The 13,546-nt window shown below is 42.9% G+C and overlaps 1 protein-coding gene across 4 annotated transcripts in view; it reads right to left on the bottom strand.

Moving 5' to 3' along the window:
- Positions 1–13,546, bottom strand: part of LOC111594201 — a 38,251-nt gene that overhangs the window by 12,942 nt on the left and 11,763 nt on the right. For 2 of the 4 annotated variants that reach the window (XR_002751104.2, XM_023307401.2), the window contains exon 1: positions 9,748–10,166. The exons of 1 other annotated variant lie outside the window; for it this stretch is intronic. The gene's annotated coding sequence lies outside the window, so the exon portion shown is untranslated. Of the gene's footprint in view, positions 1–9,747; positions 10,172–13,546 lie in introns of those variants that run through there. One more of the 4 variants, XM_023307419.2, reaches the window with a different exon arrangement.

Here is a 13,546-nt window from a genome sequence, read left to right as displayed (position 1 = left end):
TATATATATATATATATATATTTATAAATGTGTTTTAAAGAGGGAATTCGACGAAATGCGCATAATTTACATGGATTGTTTTTTTTTGGCAGCTGCAGCGGCGGGAGACGTAAAATTGAAACGAGTTTCAAGTCAACAAAATGTGTTAATAATTTATGCACACCAACAACAACATACACACACAGGCACAATCAGACTCATGCTCGCTTGATTATAGATTTCTCATATCAAAACAAAAAGCAGCTGTGGAACAGTAAAGTTTACGTGGAACTGGCTACAGTAAAAAAAATAAAAAAAAAAAAAATTAAAAACAAAAACCGATGTCGATGTCGGTGACGATTTCGATGACTATGACGACAAAAGCAGCAGTTGAAGAGCAGATATAAAACACGTACTCATAGCAACAACACAATAGTCACAACAACTATGGAAATAACCCTATTCAAAACAAAAGATCAAGACAAATAGCGAAGCAGCAGCAACAGCGGCCGACCATAAAAAGAAACAAATAAGAAAAAACGCCTTTTGAACTGACTGTTTCGCGTCGCTGCTGCTCTCACTCTCTTTCTTTCTGTCTCTATTGCTCTCGTCTCGTCTCCTACACTCATTCTCTTTCGTCAGGCTGCCACTCTTTTGACTGCTCTTCACATTGCGTGGTCGTTGCTGCCCATTTTTTCCCATCACCGCCGCCTGCTCTTTACTTGCTATTTTTACAGCACACATCAAAAAAAATTAAATAAAGTTTACTAATCACAATCGCGATCAGTCGTTCGACCTGTAAAGACGTGAATTCGAACAGCCTTCGCTTAAGCTCTACTGCTGCAGAGTTCTAAAAATAGAACTTTGCGGTGCATTCTTCAACGCAACAGCAACAAAAACCGCACACGCAGCGTTTTCTTATCGCTTGCTTCCGCGTAACTCAATTGCTTTAATTGCAATTTACGAAATTTCGTCGCTTGGCGCGAGTGCGCCTGCACTCAAAAGCACAATCCGCGATGACATCTAATGTCAATGACCGCGCTACAGCTGTAAAGGTAAATGCAGAAATGCAAGCCCAGCTTAACGTTGTGATGGCAAATAGGCAAGCCTCCATCATGCCAATAAACTCAAAAATAGATATCGCCTCCGTGCAAGGCATCACTAACAACAAAAACACGAAACGTAAACAGCCAAATTCACCAAAAACCATCAAGAAAAGGCTCATCTTCGACGAACCAAGCACCAGCAATGCAGCATTAATATCAGAAAATCGATTTTCACTGCTCGTAGAAGAAGATGAAGACTACAGCGAATCACCTGTAGCTCCAGAAGCCCCAGTATTGACCGACCAGCAAACTACACCGAAACCTCGTCCGCCCCCCATATGGTGTCCAAACATCAAGTCTGTGGCCCTACTTCAACAGATAATAGATAAAGTAATTGATGCTAAATCATACGTAATTAAGCCAAAGAAGAATAACATAGGTGTATTAACCCAATGCAGTGAGGACTATCGCAGAGTTATAGACCACTTTACTAAGCTGGAATTGGAGTTCCACTGCTACCAGCTTAAGGAGGACAAACCATATAGAGTCGTGTTCAAAGGGCTTCACTCCAGCACTGATACAACACTAATTAAAAAGGAATTGGAAACCAAAGGCCACACAATTACAAATGTGCACAACCCACTGAGCCGTATGGACAAAACACCGCTAAATATATTTTTTGTTGACGTGGCTCAGGCCCCCAACAACAAAGAAATTTTGGACATTCGAGTTGTCTGCAGGCAACGCTGCACAGTGGAACTGCCAAGAAGATACAACGACCTGACACAATGCCATCGCTGTCAAGAATTTGGACACACACAACGCTACTGCCACAAAGCTCCCAGGTGTGTGCGTTGCGCCGGGAAACACGCATCCAAAGACTGCACCCGCGAAAAGGACCAGGCACCAACTTGTGTGCACTGTGAGTTACAGCACCCAGCCAACTATAAGGGCTGCCAAGTATACAAGCGGTTGCGCAAATTGCAATCCCCAGCACAAAAAAGGAGTCCCACACAAACACCGTCTACGGGTCCGAGTACTGCTTCCGAAATTACAAGGCCCCGGAGCATTACCCAAGCCACGAGCTTTGCAACGCCTATTAGTGGTGTTTCTTACGCACAGGCCGCTAGAGGTGGACCGTCAAATAAGAATACCACAAGTGACACTTTGTTCACTGAAATGCTTCAGCAACAACAACGTCAGTTTGACGCAATTAATGCCGAGCTCAAAGCGATGCGAGAAGTACAATCCCAACAAGCAACCATGCTAAACAGTTTAATGGCCATCATAACCAAGCTTGCCTACAAATAATGGCTTTACGTGTGGGTATCTGGAACGCCAATGGCCTGAGAAACAAGACTCAGGAACTGGCTGCGTTTCTCTCACAAGAAAACATAGATATAATGTTAATAACAGAAACTCATGAGTGCCCCACTACACAAATTTTCGGATACGAACACTATCAGGCTCATGGTGAAGGAGCAAACTGCTTTGGTGGATCCTCAATCCTCATACGAGCAACAATACCGCATACACCTTTACTGTCAATTTGCAACGCAACAATGCAGGTCTCAGCCATCACCCTGCCTACGTCTATTGGAGCGATCGAAGTTGCGTCAATTTATCTTCCGCCAAACACTGGTCTGTGTGATCATCACATGGAACAGGTTCTAGGCCAAAGGTTGAATAAGACCCTCATCGGCGGCGACTGGAATGGATGGCACCCATTTTGGGGAAGCAATAGTGCGAATCGTCGCGGAGAAGTCATATTTGAGGCGATTCAAAACTTACAATTCAGCATATTGGCGACTGGAGCCCCCACCCGTTACCCAATTAATGGACACAGGCCCTCGGCAATCGACTTCGCTGTCTACAAAGGCATCTGTGACCGGCAATTGACCATTGAAGAATCCTTGGACCTATCCTCTGACCACCTGCCACTAATAGTCACAATCCACGCGCAGCCACAGCCCTTGCCCATTAGGAAACAACTACTGCCAGCAGGATCAGATTTAGGAGTCTTTAGGCGCGAGCTCCATTACTCTTTGCACATAGAAATGGAACTTAACACTCCTGAAGACGTGGACTACGCAGCAAACAAACTGCAGGAAGAAATAGTCAAAGCTGCGCACCAAGCCGCCCCACCATCTTGCCAAACAAGACAACAGTCTCCGTACAACATCCCCCTCACCTTGGAGGCCCAACACCTACTAATACACAAAAGATGGGCCAGGAGACGCTGGTTAAGATTACGCACGCCTGATGCCAAATCCACGTACAACGAAGCCACGAGGCATCTTAAAGCTGCTCTCGCCCTGCTTCAAAAGAGGTGTATCAGCGATGCGCTGGTACGAGCTGAATCGCCCACTGACGCAGAGTTTCAATTATGGAAATTTACAAGAAAGCTCAAACGGCAGCCAATACGTCGACATCCCATTCGGAGCATTTCTGGTTCCTGGCACATTGGTGACGAAGCTCAAGCTGAGGCTTTTGCAAACCACCTTCAAGACCAATTCACGCCGGTGATTACCGCAGAGGCCTCAGAAATCGAAGCAACAGAAGACATCGTTCTCTCGCCCCTCCCAGCTGAAGACCAGATAACTGGATGTACAAAAGAAGAGGTTCTTGAACACATCAGAAGAGTGAAGGCAAAAAAATCCCCTGGATATGATCTAATAAACGGCAGAGTCCTTAGAGCACTGCCTGACTCCACCATAGACTACATAACTATGGTGTACAACGCCATGCTCCGCATCCGGCACTTTCCAGCCTGCTGGAAGCGCGCCGTGATTGTGATGATTCCTAAGCCTGGCAAACCCGTGGGAGAAATTGAGTCGTACAGACCAATTAGCCTGTTGCCAGTACTCTCCAAAATATTCGAAAGAATATTTCTGGAACGAGTACTGACACATCTGGGACGCCAGGAGGCCATTCCAAACCATCAGTTTGGCTTCAGGAGACAGCATGGAACACCGGAACAGGTTCACAGAGTTGTGCACCATATCCTTGGAGCCTTTGAAGAAAAGATGTACTGCTCTGCCGTCTTTTTAGACATCAAACAGGCGTTTGATCGAGTTTGGCACCTGGGACTGCTGCAGAAAGTGAGGACCACCCTTCCAGCCCCATTTTTCGCGTTGCTATCCTCATACCTTATTGGAAGAACCTTCCAAGTGTCAAGGGGGCAAGCAGTATCCTTGACTAGACCAATTATGGCTGGAGTACCACAGGGTAGTGTTCTAGGCCCAACACTTTATACTTTATTCACAGGAGATATGCCAACTCCCGAGCCAAATATAGGAAGTACAGATGCAGTACTCATAGCGACCTATGCAGATGACACCGCCATCTTATCACGTCACGTATCTGCGCAAGAAGCTTCAGACTCACTACAAAAATATCTGGACTCTTTCGGACGCTGGGCAAAACGGTGGTGTATCACCATTAATGCACAAAAGTCTGTACATACTACCTTCGCCACTAGAAGAGGAGATTGCCCAAGCGTTGCATTGGGGCCCACTATTCCCAAAGCCTCAAAAGTAAAGTACCTTGGTATCACTCTTGACAGAAGGCTGACTTTTAAAGCGCACATAAGTCAAGTAACCTCAAAATGCAAAAGCAAGCTAAAAACCCTCGACTGGATGCTGAGAGCTTCAAGCAAGTTGTCTTACAGCAGCAAGGCCGCCATCTACAAGGCAATAGTTGTCCCAACCTTCGTATATGGTATCTCTCTATGGGGCTCCTCGGCGAAGACTACAAGGAACAAAATTCAGACCCTGCAGAATAAAGCACTACGCAGATGGACTGGAGCCAGCTGGTTTGTAAGAAACTCAGTCTTACATAGGGATTTAGCAATTCCCACAGTTGCTGAACTCATTGGGCGACACAGTTCAAGATACGCGGACAGACTTGCAGCGCATCCTAACCATCTCGCAAGCAACCTGGCTATAAACAACAATAGGCGAAGACTGAAGAGATTGCATCCTCTAGACAATATTAGAACTAATTAAGATAGTAGCTACAAGTGCAGAATAATTGGCATATCTGCCCTCCCATTAGTTAAGGTTTAGAGCTAAATGCGCTATAGAGTCTAAGACAATAAGCTGCAACAAAATAAAGATAAAAAAAAAAAAAAAAAAAAAAAAAAAAAAAAGTTTACTAATACCAGCGCATGCAATCACACAACGCACACGCATACAATCACATTTGCAAAGGGCACGCAACCGAAAAAAATTTCTAAACGTTTTTGGCTTCAGTTCAATAAAATAATAATTTACCTTTCATCAATCGCGATCAGTCGTTCGACCTGTAAAGACGTGAATTCGAACAGCCTTCGCTTAAGCTCTACTGCTGCAGAGTTCTAAAAATAGAACTTTGCGGTGCATTCTTCAACGCAACAGCAACAAAAACCGCACACGCAGCGTTTTCTTATCGCTTGCTTCCGCGTAACTCAATTGCTTTAATTGCAATTTACGAAATTTCGTCGCTTGGCGCGAGTGCGCCTGCACTCAAAAGCACAATCCGCGATGACATCTAATGTCAATAACCTCGCTACAGCTGTAAAGGTAAATGCAGAAATGCAAGCCCAGCTTAACGTTGTGATGGCAAATAGGCAAGCCTCCATCATGCCAATAAACTCAAAAATAGATATCGCCTCCGTGCAAGGCATCACTAACAACAAAAACACGAAACGTAAACAGCCAAATTCACCAAAAACCATCAAGAAAAGGCTCATCTTCGACGAACCAAGCACCAGCAATGCAGCATTAATATCAGAAAATCGATTTTCACTGCTCGTAGAAGAAGATGAAGACTACAGCGAATCACCTGTAGCTCCAGAAGCCCCAGTATTGACCGACCAGCAAACTACTCCGAAACCTCGTCCGCCCCCCATATGGTGTCCAAACATCAAGTCTGTGGCCCTACTTCAACAGATAATAGATAAAGTAATTGATGCTAAATCATACGTAATTAAGCCAAAGAAGAATAACATAGGTGTATTAACCCAATGCAGTGAGGACTATCGCAGAGTTATAGACCACTTTACTAAGCTGGAATTGGAGTTCCACTGCTACCAGCTTAAGGAGGACAAACCATATAGAGTCGTGTTCAAAGGGCTTCACTCCAGCACTGATACAACACTAATTAAAAAGGAATTGGAAACCAAAGGCCACACAATTACAAATGTGCACAACCCACTGAGCCGTATGGACAAAACACCGCTAAATATATTTTTTGTTGACGTGGCTCAGGCCCCCAACAACAAAGAAATTTTGGACATTCGAGTTGTCTGCAGGCAACGCTGCACAGTGGAACTGCCAAGAAGATACAACGACCTGACACAATGCCATCGCTGTCAAGAATTTGGACACACACAACGCTACTGCCACAAAGCTCCCAGATGTGTGCGTTGCGCCGGGAAACACGCATCCAAAGACTGCACCCGCGAAAAGGACCAGGCACCAACTTGTGTGCACTGTGAGTTACAGCACCCAGCCAACTATAAGGGCTGCCAAGTATACAAGCGGTTGCGCAAATTGCAATCCCCAGCACAAAAAAGGAGTCCCACACAAACACCGTCTACGGGTCCGAGTACTGCTTCCGAAATTACAAGGCCCCGGAGCATTACCCAAGCCACGAGCTTTGCAACGCCTATTAGTGGTGTTTCTTACGCACAGGCCGCTAGAGGTGGACCGTCAAATAAGAATACCACAAGTGACACTTTGTTCACTGAAATGCTTCAGCAACAACAACGTCAGTTTGACGCAATTAATGCCGAGCTCAAAGCGATGCGAGAAGTACAATCCCAACAAGCAACCATGCTAAACAGTTTAATGGCCATCATAACCAAGCTTGCCTACAAATAATGGCTTTACGTGTGGGTATCTGGAACGCCAATGGCCTGAGAAACAAGACTCAGGAACTGGCTGCGTTTCTCTCACAAGAAAACATAGATATAATGTTAATAACAGAAACTCATGAGTGCCCCACTACACAAATTTTCGGATACGAACACTATCAGGCTCATGGTGAAGGAGCAAACTGCTTTGGTGGATCCTCAATCCTCATACGAGCAACAATACCGCATACACCTTTACTGCCAATTTGCAACGCAACAATGCAGGTCTCAGCCATCACCCTGCCTACGTCTATTGGAGCGATCGAAGTTGCGTCAATTTATCTTCCGCCAAACACTGGTCTGTGTGATCATCACATGGAACAGGTTCTAGGCCAAAGGTTGAATAAGACCCTCATCGGCGGCGACTGGAATGGATGGCACCCATTTTGGGGAAGCAATAGTGCGAATCGTCGCGGAGAAGTCATATTTGAGGCGATTCAAAACTTACAATTCAGCATATTGGCGACTGGAGCCCCCACCCGTTACCCAATTAATGGACACAGGCCCTCGGCAATCGACTTCGCTGTCTACAAAGGCATCTGTGACCGGCAATTGACCATTGAAGAATCCTTGGACCTATCCTCTGACCACCTGCCACTAATAGTCACAATCCACGCGCAGCCACAGCCCTTGCCCATTAGGAAACAACTACTGCCAGCAGGATCAGATTTAGGAGTCTTTAGGCGCGAGCTCCATTACTCTTTGCACATAGAAATGGAACTTAACACTCCTGAAGACGTGGACTACGCAGCAAACAAACTGCAGGAAGAAATAGTCAAAGCTGCGCACCAAGCCGCCCCACCATCTTGCCAAACAAGACAACAGTCTCCGTACAACATCCCCCTCACCTTGGAGGCCCAACACCTACTAATACACAAAAGATGGGCCAGGAGACGCTGGTTAAGATTACGCACGCCTGATGCCAAATCCATGTACAACGAAGCCACGAGGCATCTTAAAGCTGCTCTCGCCCTGCTTCAAAAGAGGTGTATCAGCGATGCGCTGGTACGAGCTGAATCGCCCACTGACGCAGAGTTTCAATTATGGAAATTTACAAGAAAGCTCAAACGGCAGCCAATACGACGTCATCCCATTCGGAGCATTTCTGGTTCCTGGCACATTGGAGACGAAGCTCAAGCTGAGGCTTTTGCAAACCACCTTCAAGACCAATTCACGCCGGTGATTACCGCAGAGGCCTCAGAAATCGAAGCAACAGAAGACATCGTTCTCTCGCCCCTCCCAGCTGAAGACCAGATAACTGGATGTACAAAAGAAGAGGTTCTTGAACACATCAGAAGAGTGAAGGCAAAAAAATCCCCTGGATATGATCTAATAAACGGCAGAGTCCTTAGAGCACTGCCTGACTCCACCATAGACTACATAACTATGGTGTACAACGCCATGCTCCGCATCCGGCACTTTCCAGCCTGCTGGAAGCGCGCCGTGATTGTGATGATTCCTAAGCCTGGCAAACCCGTGGGAGAAATTGAGTCGTACAGACCAATTAGCCTGTTGCCAGTACTCTCCAAAATATTCGAAAGAATATTTCTGGAACGAGTACTGACACATCTGGGACGCCAGGAGGCCATTCCAAACCATCAGTTTGGCTTCAGGAGACAGCATGGAACACCGGAACAGGTTCACAGAGTTGTGCACCATATCCTTGGAGCCTTTGAAGAAAAGATGTACTGCTCTGCCGTCTTTTTAGACATCAAACAGGCGTTTGATCGAGTTTGGCACCTGGGACTGCTGCAGAAAGTGAGGACCACCCTTCCAGCCCCATTTTTCGCGTTGCTATCCTCATACCTTATTGGAAGAACCTTCCAAGTGTCAAGGGGGCAAACAGTATCCTTGACTAGACCAATTATGGCTGGAGTACCACAGGGTAGTGTTCTAGGCCCAACACTTTATACTTTATTCACAGGAGATATGCCAACTCCCGAGCCAAATATAGGAAGTACAGATGCAGTACTCATAGCGACCTATGCAGATGACACCGCCATCTTATCACGTCACGTATCTGCGCAAGAAGCTTCAGACTCACTACAAAAATATCTGGACTCTTTCGGACGCTGGGCAAAACGGTGGTGTATCACCATTAATGCACAAAAGTCTGTACATACTACCTTCGCCACTAGAAGAGGAGATTGCCCAAGCGTTGCATTGGGGCCCACTATTCCCAAAGCCTCAAAAGTAAAGTACCTTGGTATCACTCTTGACAGAAGGCTGACTTTTAAAGCGCACATAAGTCAAGTAACCTCAAAATGCAAAAGCAAGCTAAAAACCCTCGACTGGATGCTGAGAGCTTCAAGCAAGTTGTCTTACAGCAGCAAGGCCGCCATCTACAAGGCAATAGTTGTCCCAACCTTCGTATATGGTATCTCTCTATGGGGCTCCTCGGCGAAGACTACAAGGAACAAAATTCAGACCCTGCAGAATAAAGCACTACGCAGATGGACTGGAGCCAGCTGGTTTGTAAGAAACTCAGTCTTACATAGGGATTTAGCAATTCCCACAGTTGCTGAACTCATTGGGCGACACAGTTCAAGATACGCGGACAGACTTGCAGCGCATCCTAACCATCTCGCAAGCAACCTGGCTATAAACAACAATAGGCGAAGACTGAAGAGATTGCATCCTCTAGACAATATTAGAACTAATTAAGATAGTAGCTACAAGTGCAGAATAATTGGCATATCTGCCCTCCCATTAGTTAAGGTTTAGAGCTAAATGCGCTATAGAGTCTAAGACAATAAGCTGCAACAAAATAAAGAAATAAAAACGAAAAAAAAAAAAAAAAAAAAAAAAAAAAAAAAAATAATTTACCTTTACTGATACACTTTGCACAGTTCTGCAGTTTTTTAATTATTTGTAATAAATTCTTAATTCAATTTTCATTCATTTGCATGGACACACAGAATTTCTTAATTCAATTTTCCACATCGAATTTATATGTGAAAATTTCTGTGTTGTACAAAGCACACACACACACTAACGTGCATATATATAAATATATACTCGCTCAGACACAGAGACTGGGTGGGGGATACCAGCACAGTTACACTTTAGCTTCTGCTTTGCACTTATGTTTGCATATACACATACATATATGTAGTACATATACAATTTTAGCTTCTCAATTAAATTTGATTTTCTCACAGGCGTGATTTAGGCTTATTTTGCGCGACTGCACTTTATCACAATTTACCAGTGTTAAGCGTTGGACACGTCCGTTCCGAGCGAGTTGAGGGGCTGAACTGAATGCAAAATATATTTCAGATGTTTTACCAGGCAGTTAGTGCTAGAAGCGTCGCTTCGACTAGTGCCAACGACCCAACCTTTATGTGTGAGTGCGAGCGTGACAACCATATAGCCGCGCAGCACTTGTTCGTTTCCCAAAGTCGAAGCTGTGTGTCCGAGTAGCAACACATGTACAACTGTGTGCGCTCTCAGATACTTTTTAACAGCTGCGCTCTCCGCACTCAGATACTTTTTCTGCAATACTCTTTACTCGCAGCCTAAGAGCGGTGGCCAACGCAAATATAGAAGACAAGTCCTGGGTTTTGCAAATGCTAGATATATCCGCATTATCCAGTTTGAACTAGATAGAGGTTATGTATTTTAACAGACTTTGGTCAATACAAAGCTTACAAAAATATGCAGTTAAAACTCTGATTAAAAAAGTGCTAATCTCAATTAATAAAACTACTTGACATCTTATCAGAAAGCCTTTATTACCTTTTTATGTACATTTGCTTGGGAAAATGCAGCAAAAATATAACAAATATTAAAATTTGAACATACAACAATTCTAAGAAATTATTGTCAAGATTATATATTATTGTACAAATCGCTTACAAATTGTTTTTTCCTCTCCAATTGTTTGTCCAATAAAAATGTTGCTGCAAATATTTACTTGCGGAAGTCAATGGAACACCTCCTATGCCCTCTCTACGCCTCTGAAGCTTCCGCGCTGACTTGCCCAATGGTTATCGAAGTCAACTAATTAAATTGTCGGCCAAGGCAAGAGACATAGACAGGGAAAAAACAGCTGTTTGTTAAGTGGCGATCTGTTCCTTATCGTTCGCATCTTATCGGCAATACAGCTTTCTATAGGTGTGTGCAGTTCTATACGCCGGACCCTATCTACATGTTGGGCAAAACTGATATCAGCTACAGGCGGCAGATTCCATAACGGGTTTTATTTTGACGGACAGCTAATGACTAAATATAGCTTTCAAATTAATCACAGCATTTTCCATTGCCAGGGTCATTAGAGCTGAGATTATAAACATATATATTATATAGGTATGGGACCTTTGAAACTGTCGTAACTGGCTAATCTGAATAGTTTAATAATTGGTCAATTTTAAGAGGGGTCTAAAGTAAAGGAGATATGGCTTCTTCTGGTTTGCCACGCTCTGAGCTTATGTATTAATATATATATTTACTGTATATTTCCAAATGGGAGTGCTCTACATATATATAGTATATATACAAATGTTTCTAGCTTTGAGTTCAAAAATATATACCGTTTCCCGATTATTCACGCCTTTAATGGGCGTATCCAAATATTTTTTACATTTTAAGACCTGACTACACCAACGACAGTATTATTTTTATTAGCAAGACGGACACTGCACAAAAGTCAGTGGCTTAATTGACAAGCTCTAAGCTCTTTAAGCTGTCTAGCACAAGTGCATTAGATTCATGGCTAAAACAAGAACTTGCACTGAAATGACGTACTCTAGATACAAGTGACGTTCGCGTTGCAATTGGCACGGATAGTGTAAGACCAGGACGGTGATATCGCCGGAATATAACAATAAAATAGCGTGAGTAGTGAAGCAACGTCTCTGACATGTGCAAGCCGTACTTTTTGCCTTAAACATTTTGGCACGTTTCGGATACATATAAATTATATATATATATATATATCTGAGAAAAGGGAAAAACATTTTTGTCCTGTCGTTAAATGTCAATGGCTATGGAAAATGCTCGAATCGTGACGCAACAATTTGATATTTTTACATCAAACAGACAGAAATAGACAGACGGACAGACTGGAGCGTGGGCCGCTGATAAAGTGCGAGAGGCGACATATATGACGCATACGCCTAAATAGACCGTACAGACCTTAAGCACTCGCAAAAATGCCACTGATAAGGGGTGTGGCACACTTCACGTTAAGGCATGTCGCTGTCTCTAACTATATATTTTGTTATCTCAATATTTCCAGCTGAAAATTTATGTATTTTTGATGTTTTTAATATAATATAAAGTACGAAGTCAATCATATAATAAATTAAATAGTATTTCTTTAAAAAAGATTCACAAAGATTCCAATAGTAAAACACACTCAGTGGGTAATGGTGAGGACTTCCCGAACTCTGCATAGAATTGTCCTTTCAATCATTCTTGACTTCATGTATGACGAGTAGTCGGGAGTAGCCGACTAGAAAATACTCTGAACCCTTGCGCAGAAGTGCTATCTGTTCACCTTCTGTATGAAAATCTACTAAAATTCATATTTTCTATCGGTATTATAATTGACAAATTTGCTGTCTTCACATAAGCCTGCTTCTGTCTGTTCCAGCGCGTTGCCTTAGCTATATTCAAGCATATAGCTTACATATTAAATAGATATATATATACACGATCTCTCATATTCTACTTCACATTTAACATTTAAGCATCATAATTTATTCAGTCATAGCCTTCAACTAGCTGCTGCTGCTGCTGCTGTTGTTACTATTTGACCCTGGACGCCAGGCAGCCAAATGGGCGCCGCCATTCAGGCTCGTTTCTATTGTTTGCCTGAATTCTGCATCCTTGACATTGGCATTGACTTTGCATGGAGGCTGCCCCGTGCAATGCATAACAGACCCTTTCACAAGCGGCAAGTGCCTGCAAATTGAGCAAGCAAAACGGATTTTAGAGATGACAACAAATTGCTGCAGTCGTGCTTAAGTCAATTTTCAATTTTCAATTTTCACGAGCTCAACATTAAGCAGGCAAATGAAGTTAGTTTGACAGCTTGGTAAAATTTACTTTAAGCTACTTTTTCCGTTTTCCAAGCGAAAACAGCAGTTTTATAGCCTTTGCTGTCGCAACCGGTGGGCTTTAACAGTTCACTTAACTATCACAAGACTTTCACGTGAGTCACTTGTGCCAATAAAAAGCGTAGCGCATGTCTCTAAGTCGCCTGTTGATTAATTTGCCTATTCTACAAAATATATTATATATGTTTATGTGTTTACTCGCAAACTGTTTCGTGTTTGTCAATCAAAAGTTTTCATATATTCAAGAAATACACTCATATATATATATAATATATAATATTTATATATATTTATTTATATATACATGTAAATATATATATATACATAAATTTATTTACTTATATTATCATATTCGTTTTACAGTATACACTCGATGATTACAGCCTTAACTAAACTGAAGAGCTTTGTTTCTATTTTCTTTTAAGGAATTTAGAATTTTGTTTCTATTTTCTTTTAAGGAATTTAGAATTTTGTTTCTATTTTCTCTTAAGGAATTTAGAATATAAAATACAAATAAAATTTTTATTTATGATTTTTTTGTTTACAGACAACATTAATGAGTG

The sequence above is a fragment of the Drosophila hydei genome, unplaced genomic scaffold (genome assembly GCF_003285905.1).
Source record: "Drosophila hydei strain 15085-1641.00,03,60 unplaced genomic scaffold, DhydRS2 tig00000060-arrow-pilon, whole genome shotgun sequence".
NCBI classification, from domain to species: Eukaryota; Metazoa; Arthropoda; class Insecta; order Diptera; family Drosophilidae; genus Drosophila; species Drosophila hydei.
This window is presented reverse-complemented; position numbering and strand designations above follow the sequence as displayed.